This window comes from Pituophis catenifer, unplaced genomic scaffold (genome assembly GCF_029215685.1).
Source record: "Pituophis catenifer annectens isolate HBS135680 unplaced genomic scaffold, rPitCat1.0.hap2 SCAF_3, whole genome shotgun sequence".
NCBI lineage: Eukaryota > Metazoa > Chordata > Lepidosauria > Squamata > Colubridae > Pituophis > Pituophis catenifer.
In genome coordinates, this window is record NW_027256883.1 from 64,946,786 (window position 1) to 64,959,967 (window position 13,182).

Consider the following 13,182-nt stretch of genomic DNA (forward strand, 5'->3'; position numbering starts at 1 on the left):
TGTAATTGTGAAAGAAGAAAGATTTCTCAACTTTCATTGCTCCCTTTGGATTATCTTCGCTGGGAAAAAGATATACAGGAACATATATTTTCTGTAGTGAAGCTAAAAATCAATACAGAATTGTTCAACAGGGAAATAGTATGAGAGGAAAAGACAAAAAATGCCACATCCCCTTTTCCCATATATATAGACAGGTAGCATAAAGCCATGATCAGCTTGATGCAAAAAAGGAAAAAAGCAGAAGATATGCTTTTGGAAAACAAAATGTTTGAATAGGAGACCACTAGGAATATCCAGAGTGAAAAATCAAGAAATCTTAGTAGTAGGCAATGATTAACCACTTTTACATGGTTGCCAAGAAAACTCTGGAGAGATATCCATGAAGTCACAATGTATCAAGCTCATTCAAAAGATTTACCAAAATTCACAAACAAATATCTAAGTGTCAAACTCGCTGGATGCGTCACGCGCTGGCCACCCCCCAACCCCATTTTAACAAAGGGGAAAAAAGTTGTGATACGTCATGTGACAACAACGGGACGACACCAGTTTGACACCCCTGGTTTAAGGTCATAGAACATTTTTTGACCAGCTTAAATGCAGAGTAAATAATTGAATCCATGTTTAAGCCACTTCCTGCCTAAATTCAAAGTATGGACAGTATTTTTAAATTTATATCATGCCTTAGTAGAAGGCATACAATAGCTATTATTATGCCTACTACAACCCCATTGCCTTTAATAGGATTTTCTTGAAGGCAAACTTACATAGAATTGCTACTTAAGCTTCTTGCAGAAGTAAAAGTGAAATACATTTCAAAAATAATACAGGTAGTCCTCGACTTACAACAGCTCATTTAGTGACCGTTCAAAGTTACAATGGCACTGAAAAAAGTGAGTTATGACCATTTTTCACACTTATGACAGCTGCAGGATCATAAGTGTGGTCACATGATTTATATTCAGATGCTTGACAACTGACTTACATTTATGACTGTTGCAGTGTCATGTGATCCCCTTTTGCGAACTTCTGACAAGCAAATGGGCAAGCCAGATTCACTTAACAGCCATGTTACTAATTGCTACCATGTTACTAGCCGCCCAGAGTCCCTTGGGAGTTGGGCGGCATAGAAATGTGATAAATTAAATTAAATTAAATTAAATTAAGAACTGCAGTGATTCACTTAACAAATGTGGAGAGAAAAGTCGAAAATGGAGCAAACTCACAACAAATTTCTCACTTAATAACATAAATTTTGGGCTCAATTGTGGTTGTAAATTGAGGACTACCTGTAGTTGTTGTCCTTCCCCAAGTCATTCTGACTGAAGTAGCTATCCCACTGTATGAATAATAGTCAAAATGCATACCCTAATCTCAAGAAGATAGTGGATTTAAACTGTTTTGTTTTTCAATTACCAAGGGCCACAGCAGACAAGATGGCAATCCAGTGGGACTGGATTTCTGCTTTGCTTTTGATGTTGTGTCATACATTTTGGATGACTAAACACTTCAATTTTTCAGAAAATAATGCCTTGACACTTTGGCAATTTGCAACTTAAAATATTTATTTGCACTTTATTTTAGTATATATTTAGGAATACTACCAAGAGGAAGTACAGGCAGAATAAACATATCCAAAAGAATAGATCCACAAACTGTTTACCTTTCAGTAACAGAATCTCACAGGATATGTGAGATACAAAGTATGAAGCTGCCTGCAATCAAGGGGCAGTGGATTTAGCCAAACCACCAAATTAATGATGTGAACTATAACATAGTAAAACCACAATTTAACAGACCATTTGAAGGAAGGAGTATCCAGTAAATCTGAGTGTATGTCATGAGCACCAAGGTACATTTTTTGAACTGTTAGCAAATTGATGTTGGTGGTATCATTTGCAACAAAACTTTAATTCAATAGACAATTCCTCCACAGAACAGTTTTATACATTTGCATCAATAGAGAGGGACAATAAGTATATATTAGAATGTCCCAAAGATGCTTTTTCAAGAGGCAACTGGACTTTCTGGTTTTTCTTTGAAGACGTTTCGCTTCTCATCCAAGAAGCTTCTTCAGCTCTTGTATTAGGATCTACTTGTTCATTGAAGCACTGAAGCAATATTTTAACATCATGTAAGACAGAGGTGGGATTCACTTACCTTCCCTACCGGTTCGCAAATGTGAGCGCATGTGCACGCTCACTTCGCTTGCACGCACCACCTCTGTGCATGCGCATGACCTTCTGTGCATGCACAATAGTCATGCATTATGTCCGGGCTGGTGGGCGGAGCCTCTGTCAGTTGCCGCTACTGGTTTGCACGATCCGGAGAGAACCAGCTGAATCCCACCACAGATGTAGGATGAAGAAGCCGAAGACATTTCAATTTAAGAGCGATCAGGAATCTGCAGGCTGATACAGTTACAGCTACAGCTACAGCTGAAATGCAACTCCAATACTCCCCTCCCCCTTTCATTGGAAGCTTACATTTAGCTACATATGGAGGATCAAATTTCTCAGCTTTGATTTAAAGAGTAATTTTTTAAAAAATCAGATAAATGAACTTTCCACACTTAGCACTACCAGCTTTCTCAATTCCAAACTTCATGTCTGTGCTTTGCAGCATGTTCAGTAACTGAACAAATCAAAAACATTTTCAAGATGCACTGTGATGAGATAGTTTAAGAGAGATTTTTTTTCAAAAAAAAAGAAGAAGAAGAAGAAGGAATATAAATTCCAAAGCCTCACCACATCAAAACCCAGTAAGTGATCACATATACACTTGGCAACAGGCTTACATCACTGTTTGTATGGTTTATGTACTCAAGGGAAAGGCCTACGCAGAGTGATAGCTTGTTGACCTCATGTTAATTATCTCATACTGCTGAATGAGATCACAGGAATGCGGTCAGCACCTGTGTAACTGTATTCATTTACATGATCCTGTAGAGCTGCCAGCTCACCCTAACAACCTCACTCCCAACACACTACGGTGTGTGCAGGGGAAGGAACAGAGCTTGAAAGTCATAAACAAAGCTGAAGGGTCCCCCCCCTTAAAAATGGGTTGAACCTCTCCATTTTAATTGTCATCGTGACAAGCCTTTCCCTGAGGGCTTCTGATGTCATTGGAGTGGCTCATAGGAGCCTAGCTGAAGCATCGAGTTTCAAGATCACATTTTGGATTATCTATCAAAACTGAACAACAATTAGGTCATTGTGACTTCATGTTACGATGCTAATTCTTTTCAGACAGTGGATTGTGCAGACTGATTTCAGGGTAAGAGAAGAAAAATATTCTGGATAATTATTCCTAAATATCTGCCTCAGGCCCTCTAATGGTGGTGTCAGATGTAAATGCCTTATTCTCTAATGTGTAAATAATGTATATATGGAACATCAGGGGTTAACTTATTCTTTGGACTTTAATGTATTCATAATTTACCACTCCCATTCCTGGCTCCACCCCTTGTATATATAAGGAGCCATCCTCCCCATTTTCCTTGCTTCTATCTTGAATATTCAGCGAATATAGAATGCCTATTATGATTAAAGAGAAATATATTTAAATCTCTAACTTCTATTATCTTTATTGAGTCTGATCCTGAAAATATTGCTACAAGCTGGTAGCAGAGGATGGTTAACTGACTCAATAAGTAATTAAAAATGTCCAAGAAAGATAGGCCCAACACCAGGGCCTACAGCAAAGAAATAGAAACTGATCAAGAGATGATCAACGAATCCACTAATGCGATTTCGAGAGAATCCGAAGAATACACCACTGAAGAAGAAGAACTGATGAGTGAAAATAACGACCAGGAAGAAATTGAGATAGAAAATAACGAACTCAGGTCAGAGATATTAAAGATACTAAAAAGCCAAAAGAATGATGAAAGCCTCATCGCGGACCTCCAGGAGATGCTGAGGAACAGCGGAGCAGCGAGAGAGAAAAACGTCATTAAAGAAAAACCCAAAGATCAAAAAACTGTGAGTGAAATGACTACTGAGAAAATAGTTGTAAAAAAGAAAAGATGTGACCTCGCGCGAAATTTTGAATGGCAGCCATCTTGGTTTCAACGAACTTCAAAAGAGAGTGAAGCAGAGCCAATCAAAACGCTCAGTTCAAAATTTCTGGCGCGAAAAACGCTATCAGACGAAGAAAGTGAAAAAGAAGTCTCAAACTCTTCAGATGAACCAAAATCAGAAAGTGAAGACGATTTAACAAAGTCTCAAGTAAAGTCAGCAATGAAAACGCTTTTTGCTGCTTTTGGGCCAAGATTGAAAATTTCCAAGACATCAACGAAGAAGCAAGAAATCAAACCGACAACTCAAGACCTGCACGCTCCCATCCTGACTTCGAAAACGACGACACCCGAGCCCAGAGAGCCATGCCGATTCCGTCCTACACCGCAGACAGAATCGAGTGCCAGCGCACACAAGAGAAAGAGAAGAACCGTCGCCATCACCAAAGCCCCAAAAACCGAGCCAGAGACCGACTCATCTGAAGAGGAGCGGATCGAGAGAGCTGAAATGGAGAGAACCTTCCACAACGGCGCCAAAGAAGAAATGAGCAACGCGCATGTGCAAAACTACGTAGACGGCCCCGAAAGACTTGAACTGGCCAGAGAACCGCGCAGACTCGTTACAAGCATCCCAATGCCGTTCTGTAATTTCCTGCACTTGAGAGACCACGGACTGCCTCAGGTTGTAAGTAATGGACAAAATAATGTGGGGAACTTACCCAGTGACTTCCCAAAACTTAGAGTTGATGGCATTAATTTACAAGAGTGGTACCAACAGCTTCAGGTTATTTTCATGAAAGAAAATTTACTATTCTTTATAACTAGTCCTCCAAGAAGACCTTGGACTTTAAAAATAGATTGTTTACATCATAGAGCATTTTTCATAATAATTTCTAGCGTGTCTCCTGCAATGTATCATAGCATCAAACCAAACCTAACTGTATCAGAAATAATTCAATGCATGTTTAATCTATTTCACAGCGATAGCGTAGCCACAACCACAAGAATGTCTAAGGATTTCTTTTCTTCTAGAGTGAAACCAGGGGTTTCTATAAGTGAGCATTTGATAAATCTAAACAAAATAAGAGCTGAGTTGCAATTGAGGGGGGAAGTGATTTCAGATCAAACAATGAAAAGTGTTATTATCAATTCACTTGATCCATCATGGGATAGCTTTATGTCACACTTAGATACCATTAATTTGGGATATTTATCAATAGAAAGTCTATCTAACAAATTGATAGCAGAAGACAATTCAAGAAAAAATCGTTCCAGTAACCAAACTGTCAGATGTAAATGCCTTATTCTCTAATGTGTAAATAATGTATATATGGAACATCAGGGGTTAACTTATTCTTTGGACTTTAATGTATTCATAATTTACCACTCCCATTCCTGGCTCCACCCCTTGTATATATAAGGAGCCATCCTCCCCATTTTACTTGCTTCTATCTTGAATATTCAGCGAATATAGAATGCCTATTATGATTAAAGAAAAATATATTTGAATATCTAACTTCTATTATCTTTATTGAGTCTGATCCTGAAAATATTGCAACAAGCTGGTAGCAGAGGATGGTTAATTGACTCAATAAGTAATTAAAAATGTCCAAGAAAGATAGGCCCAACACCAGGGCCTACAGCAAAGAAATAGAAACTGATCAAGAGACGATCAACGAATCCACTAATGCAATTTCGAGAGAATCCGAAGAATACACCACTGAAGAAGAAGAACTGATGAGTGAAAATAACGACCAGGAAGAAATCGAGATAGAAAATAACGAACTCAGGTCAGAGATATTAAAAATACTAAAAAGCCAAAAGAATGATGAGAGCCTCATCGCGGACCTCCAGGAGATGCTGAGAAACAGCGGAGCAGCGAGAGAGAAAAACGTCATTAAAGAAAAACCCAAAGATCAAAAAACTGTGAGTGAAATGACTACTGAGAAAATAGTTGTAAAAAAGAAAAGATGTGACATCGCGCGAAATTTTGAATGGCAGCCATCTTGGTTTCAACGAACTTCAAAAGAGAGTGAAGCAGAGCCAATCAAAACGCTCAGTTCAAAATTTCTGGCGCGAAAAACGCTATCAGACGAAGAAAGTGAAAAAGAAGTCTCAAACTCTTCAGATGAACCAAAATCAGAAAGTGAAGACGATTTAACAAAGTCTCAAGTAAAGTCAGCAATGAAAACGCTTTTTGCTGCTTTTGGGCCAAGATTGAAAATTTCCAAGACATCAACGAAGAAGCAAGAAATCAAACCGACAACTCAAGACCTGCACGCTCCCATCCTGACTTCGAAAACGACGACACCCGAGCCCAGAGAGCCATGCCGATTCCGTCCTACACCGCAGACAGAATCGAGTGCCAGCGCACACAAGAGAAAGAGAAGAACCGTCGCCATCACCAAAGCCCCAAAAACCGAGCCAGAGACCGACTCATCTGAAGAGGAGCGGATCGAGAGAGCTGAAATAGAGAGAACCTTCCACAACGGCGCCAAAGAAGAAATGAGCAACGCGCATGTGCAAAACTACGTAGACAGCCCCGAAAGACTTGAACTGGCCAGAGAACCGCGCAGACTCGTTACAAGCATCCCAATGCCGTTCTGTAATTTCCTGCACTTGAGAGATCACGGACTGCCTCAGGTTGTAAGTAATGGACAAAATAATGTGGGGAATTTACCCAGTGACTTCCCAAAACTTAGAGTTGATGGCATTAATTTACAAGAGTGGTACCAACAGCTTCAGGTTATTTTTATGAAAGAAAATTTACTATTCTTTATAACTAGTCCTCCAAGAAGACCTTGGACTTTAAAAATAGATTGTTTACATCATAGAGCATTTTTCATAATAATTTCTAGCGTGTCTCCTGCAATGTATCATAGCATCAAACCAAACCTAACTGTATCAGAAATAATTCAATGCATGTTTAATCTATTTCACAGCGATAGCGTAGCCACAACCACAAGAATGTCTAAGGATTTCTTTTCTTCTAGAGTGAAACCAGGGGTTTCTATAAGTGAGCATTTGATAAATCTAAACAAAATAAGAGCTGAGCTGCAATTGAGGGGGGAAGTGATTTCAGATCAAACAATGAAAAGTGTTATTATCAATTCACTTGATCCATCATGGGATAGCTTTATGTCACACTTAGATACCATTAATTTGGGATATTTATCAATAGAAAGTCTATCTAACAAATTGATAGCAGAAGACAATTCAAGAAAAAATCGTTCCAGTAACCAAACAGAACACAAATCCTTTAGGAAAGTAGTCTTTCAAGATAAATATAATGAGGCCTTTAGATGCCACAATTGTGGATCCAGGGAACACAGTAGAAGAGACTGTCCCAAAGTCCCAAGGGAGAGACATAGGCCAGAATATAGGAGCAAATACAATTACAGACAATCTTCCACAGATAGACACAAATATAGGAGTCCACCAAATTACAGAGAAAGTAGAGGGGGTAGAGAAAATTCAAAAGAGAGAAAATCTGGGTCACTAAATGGGCTAAATAAACAAGACAGCATCAGAACACAACAAGATGAGAACAATAATTGGCTTATTGATTCTGGTGCAACAAATCACACCACTAACAACAAAAGTATATTATCTTCATTTACAGAAGATAAGTTTGTGATAAAGGTAGCTAATCAAGAAAAGGTTCAAGTATTAGGCAGAGGAAATGTGACCTTGCCTGGTTTAGGGAAAATAGAGGGGGTATTATTAATCCCAGAAATACCTCACAACATACTGAGTGCTATAAAACTAAGCAGAGAATCTGACATCAATATAGTTTTCTCAAAGGGGAAAGCAACTATAGAAAAGAACAAAACAAATGTAGGCACTGTGATGATAAAAGGGGGTCTACCCTATCTGATAACCAAAGAAAGATGGTTACATAACATTGATTCAAATATGGAAGATTGTATTGAAGCAGATGATGAAAATGTCAGTAACAGTGACAATGATGAATGTAAAATAACTCATGATAACAAAAATACACACAATGAGAAGAAACCAAAAATAGGTAAACCAATTCATGATGAGTGTGCTCACATCTTACATAGGAAGTTAGGACATGCAAGCTTTCCTGTAGTACAAAAAATGACTGAACACGCAGAAGGTGTCAAAATAAAAAATTGTGAAAATTATTTGGAATGCTCAGTATGTAAATCCACCAAACTAAAAACCAGTCCCAGACCAAAAAAATCTAACAGATCAACCAACAATATTTTTGATTTGGTACATATGGACTTAGTTGGTCCATTAACTCCATCAATTACCTATAGAAAACGTTACTTCCTAACAATAGTGGATGATTACAGTCGCTATGGTTTTGTTTACACATTAAAGCACAAGGATGAAACCTTTCAGAAATTTAAGGAATTCTACAAACGCATAGAAACACAACATAATATCAAAATAAAACAAATTATGACAGATAGGGGATGTGAATTCATGTCTAAAGAATTCTCCCAATGGTTAAAGGATAGAGGAATGCTACATTTCACGTCCAATCCATTTTCTGCATTTCAAAATGGGATTGCAGAGAGAAAGAATTCCACACTACAAACCATGATTAGATGCACATTAGAGGATGCTGGTTTAGGCAAACAATTTTGGTCAGAAGCCTTACATTATTCAAATTACACTCAAAATAGGACATGGTCCAGTATTGTGAATAAGACACCATATGAGGTGATGTACAATAGAAAACCCAAATTAGCACACATGCACATATTTGGAGTTACTGCAGACGTACACATACCTAAACAATTGAGGAGAAAGGGAGAAAACGTATCCAGGAGATTAAGATTCATGGGATACGAAACTGGAACCAAAGGGTACAGATTCATTGATAATAATAACAAATTTATAGTATCCAGAACAGCTGTGTTCCATGAGCAGGCCAATTGGTCTAAATTGCACCTTAATGAAATATTTCCTAATAAAAGCAAAGATAATATATCTTGCGAGGAAGGAACAACAGAAAATCAAAGTATTAACAAAAGTAAGAACAAAACCAAAACTTGGACAAATAGTCAGCATAAAATAAAGACAGACACATTAACAAAAAAGGAAGCTAGATATTTGCATGACAACCATAGCAAACCTGAAAGAAATATTAGAAACAATAGAAACCAAATACCAAATAAATACAAAGATTACATAATGCATATGGATAGAGAACAAATAACACCTAATACATATGAGGAAGTATTGAAACTTCCCCGTGAAGAAAGAGAAAAATGGGAACTAGCTATGGAAAAAGAGATGGAAAGTTTACAAGGATTAAATGTATTCACACCTGCGATCGCACCTAAGGATAAAACAATTATAGGTACCAGGTGGATTTATAAAATTAAGAATTTAGAAGGAGGTAATACCTTATACAAAGCCAGACTAGTCGCACAAGGTTATGCACAAAAATATCCAGAAGACTATACTGACACATATTCACCAACAGTGAGAACAGAGAGTGTCAAAACAGCTCTTGTAGTAGCATCTGCACTCAATCTGGACGTGTTTCAATATGACATACAGACTGCATACCTACACGCAAAATTAGATAAGGAAATATATGTAAGAGCACCACACAGTCAATACACTAATAAGAACGAAATTTGGTTATTAAATAAGAGTCTGTACGGATTGAAGCAATCTGGCAAAAGATGGTACGATTGTTTGGTAAAAGTACTTAAGACCATGGATTTCAACGCCACCACTGCTGATAACTGTTTCTTTGTAAAAAAGAGTAATGATCATATTGAATTTGTATTAATTTATGTTGATGATATTTTATATATTGGAAAGCATAAAGAGAGCAGGGAAATCTTTGTAAATAAGTTAAACGAACACTTCTCATTAAAATCACTAGGTAGAGTGAACAAATACCTTGGTGTACAAATTAACAAAACAAAAAGGGGATTCAAACTTACTCAGAAAGATAAAATCATTGAACTCCTAAACAAATGTAACTTAAATAATGCCAAAACATGTGACACACCTATGCAAACTGATTTTCTCAGAAACATTGATGAATCTTCCCCTGAGTTTAAAGACAACACATTTTACAGATCAGTTATAGGTTCACTCCTTTATATATCTAATTGGACTAGGCCAGATATTGCATTACCTCTCAATTTATTGTCAAGATATGTTAGCAGACCAACCTTGTATCATTGGGAAGCTGTCAAAAGAATTTTAAGGTATCTGAAAAGTACATTAGATTTTTGTTTAATATTGGAACCCAATAATGACAAAGAACCAAAAATTACTTGTTATGCTGATGCAGATTGGGCTGGTGATACATCATGCAGAAAGAGTACCTCTGGTTATGTCTTTCTATTGAACGATTGTCCAGTTTACTGGTATACTGGTAAACAAGAACTGGTAGCCACTTCTACCACAGAAGCGGAATATGTTTGCTTGTCTAAAGCTGCAAATAACCTTGTATGGTTCAATGATTTGATCACAGATGTTTGGAAGAAACCTACTTTACCATTTATTATGCATGAAGACAATAAAGCGGCCATTGAAATATCTAGATCCGATGCAATTGGACAAAGGTCCAGGCATATTGATATAAAATTTAAGCACGTGAGACAACTATCTCAAGACGGATTCATCAAAGCAATACATTGTGATACTTCTGAACAATTAGCTGACATATTAACAAAACCCTTACCTTCTAAACAACATAAATATTTAACTTCTAAATTATATGTATTATATTGTCCTGAATCTGAATGTAACTGGTGTTGTATAACGAACCGGCATTTAGAGGGGGATTTGTCAGATGTAAATGCCTTATTCTCTAATGTGTAAATAATGTATATATGGAACATCAGGGGTTAACTTATTCTTTGGACTTTAATGTATTCATAATTTACCACTCCCATTCCTGGCTCCACCCCTTGTATATATAAGGAGCCATCCTCCCCATTTTACTTGCTTCTATCTTGAATATTCAGCGAATATAGAATGCCTATTATGATTAAAGAAAAATATATTTGAATATCTAACTTCTATTATCTTTATTGAGTCTGATCCTGAAAATATTGCAACACAAACAGAACACAAATCTTTTAGGAAAGTAGTCTTTCAAGATAAATATAATGAGGCCTTTAGATGCCACAATTGTGGATCCAGGGAACACAGTAGAAGAGACTGTCCCAAAGTCCCAAGGGAGAGACATAGGCCAGAATATAGGAGCAAATACAATTACAGACAATCTTCCACAGATAGACACAAATATAGAAGTCCACCAAATTACAGAGAAAGTAGAGGGGGTAGAGAAAATTCAAAAGAGAGAAAATCTGGGTCACTAAATGGGCTAAATAAACAAGACAGCACCAGAACACAACAAGATGAGAACAATAATTGGCTTATTGATTCTGGTGCAACAAATCACACCACTAACAACAAAAGTATATTATCTTCATTTACAGAAGATAAGTTTGTGATAAAGGTAGCTAATCAAGAAAAGGTTCAAGTATTAGGCAGAGGAAATGTGACCTTGCCTGGTTTAGGGAAAATAGAGGGGGTATTATTAATCCCAGAAATACCTCACAACATACTGAGTGCTATAAAACTAAGCAGAGAATCTGACATCAATATAGTTTTCTCAAAGGGGAAAGCAACTATAGAAAAGAACAAAACAAATGTAGGCACTGTGATGATAAAAGGGGGTCTACCCTATCTGATAACCAAAGAAAGATGGTTACATAACATTGATTCAAATATAGGAGATTGTATTGAAGCAGATGATGAAAATGTCAGTAACAGTGACAATGATGAATGTAAAATAACTCATGATAACAAAAACACACACAATGAGAAGAAACCAAAAATAGGTAAACCAATTCATGATGAGTGTGCTCACATCTTACATAGGAAGTTAGGACATGCAAGCTTTCCCGTAGTACAAAAAATGACTGAACACGCAGAAGGTGTCAAAATAAAAAATTGTGAAAATTATTTGGAATGCTCAGTATGTAAATCCACCAAACTAAAAACCAGTCCCAGACCAAAAAAATCTAACAGATCAACTAACAATATTTTTGATTTGGTACATATAGACTTAGTTGGTCCATTAACTCCATCAATTACCTATAGAAAACGTTACTTCCTAACAATAGTGGATGATTACAGTCGTTATGGTTTTGTTTACACATTAAAGCACAAGGATGAAACCTTTCAGAAATTTAAGGAATTCTACAAACGCATAGAAACACAGCATAATATCAGAATAAAACAAATTATGACAGATAGGGGATGTGAATTCATGTCTAAAGAATTCTCCCAATGGTTAAAGGATAGAGGGATGCTACATTTCACGTCCAATCCATTTTCTGCATTTCAAAATGGGATTGCAGAGAGAAAGAATTCCACACTACAAACCATGATTAGATGCACATTAGAGGATGCTGGTTTAGGCAAACAATTTTGGTCAGAAGCCTTACATTATTCAAATTACACTCAAAATAGAACATGGTCCAGTATTGTGAATAAGACACCATATGAGGTGATGTACAATAGAAAACCCAAATTAGCACACATGCACATATTTGGAGTTACTGCAGACGTACACATACCTAAACAATTGAGGAGAAAGGGAGAAAACGTATCCAGGAGATTAAGATTCATGGGATACGAAACTGGAACCAAAGGGTACAGATTCATTGATAATAATAACAAATTTATAGTATCCAGAACAGCTGTGTTCCATGAGCAGGCCAATTGGTCTAAATTGCACCTTAATGAAATATTTCCTAATAAAAGCAAAGATAATATATCTTGCGAGGAAGGAACAACAGAAAATCAAAATATTAACAAAAGTAAGAACAAAACCAAAACTTGGACAAATAGTCAGCATAAAATAAAGACAGACACATTAACAAAAAAGGAAGCCAGATATTTGCATGACAACCATAGCAAACCTGAAAGAAATATTAGAAACAATAGAAACCAAATACCAAATAAATACAAAGATTACATAATGCATATGGATGGAGAACAAATAACACCTAATACATATGAGGAAGTATTGAAACTTCCCCGTGAAGAAAGAGAAAAATGGGAACTAGCTATGGAAAAAGAGATGGAAAGTTTACAAGGATTAAATGTATTCACACCTGCGATCGCACCTAAGGATAAAACAA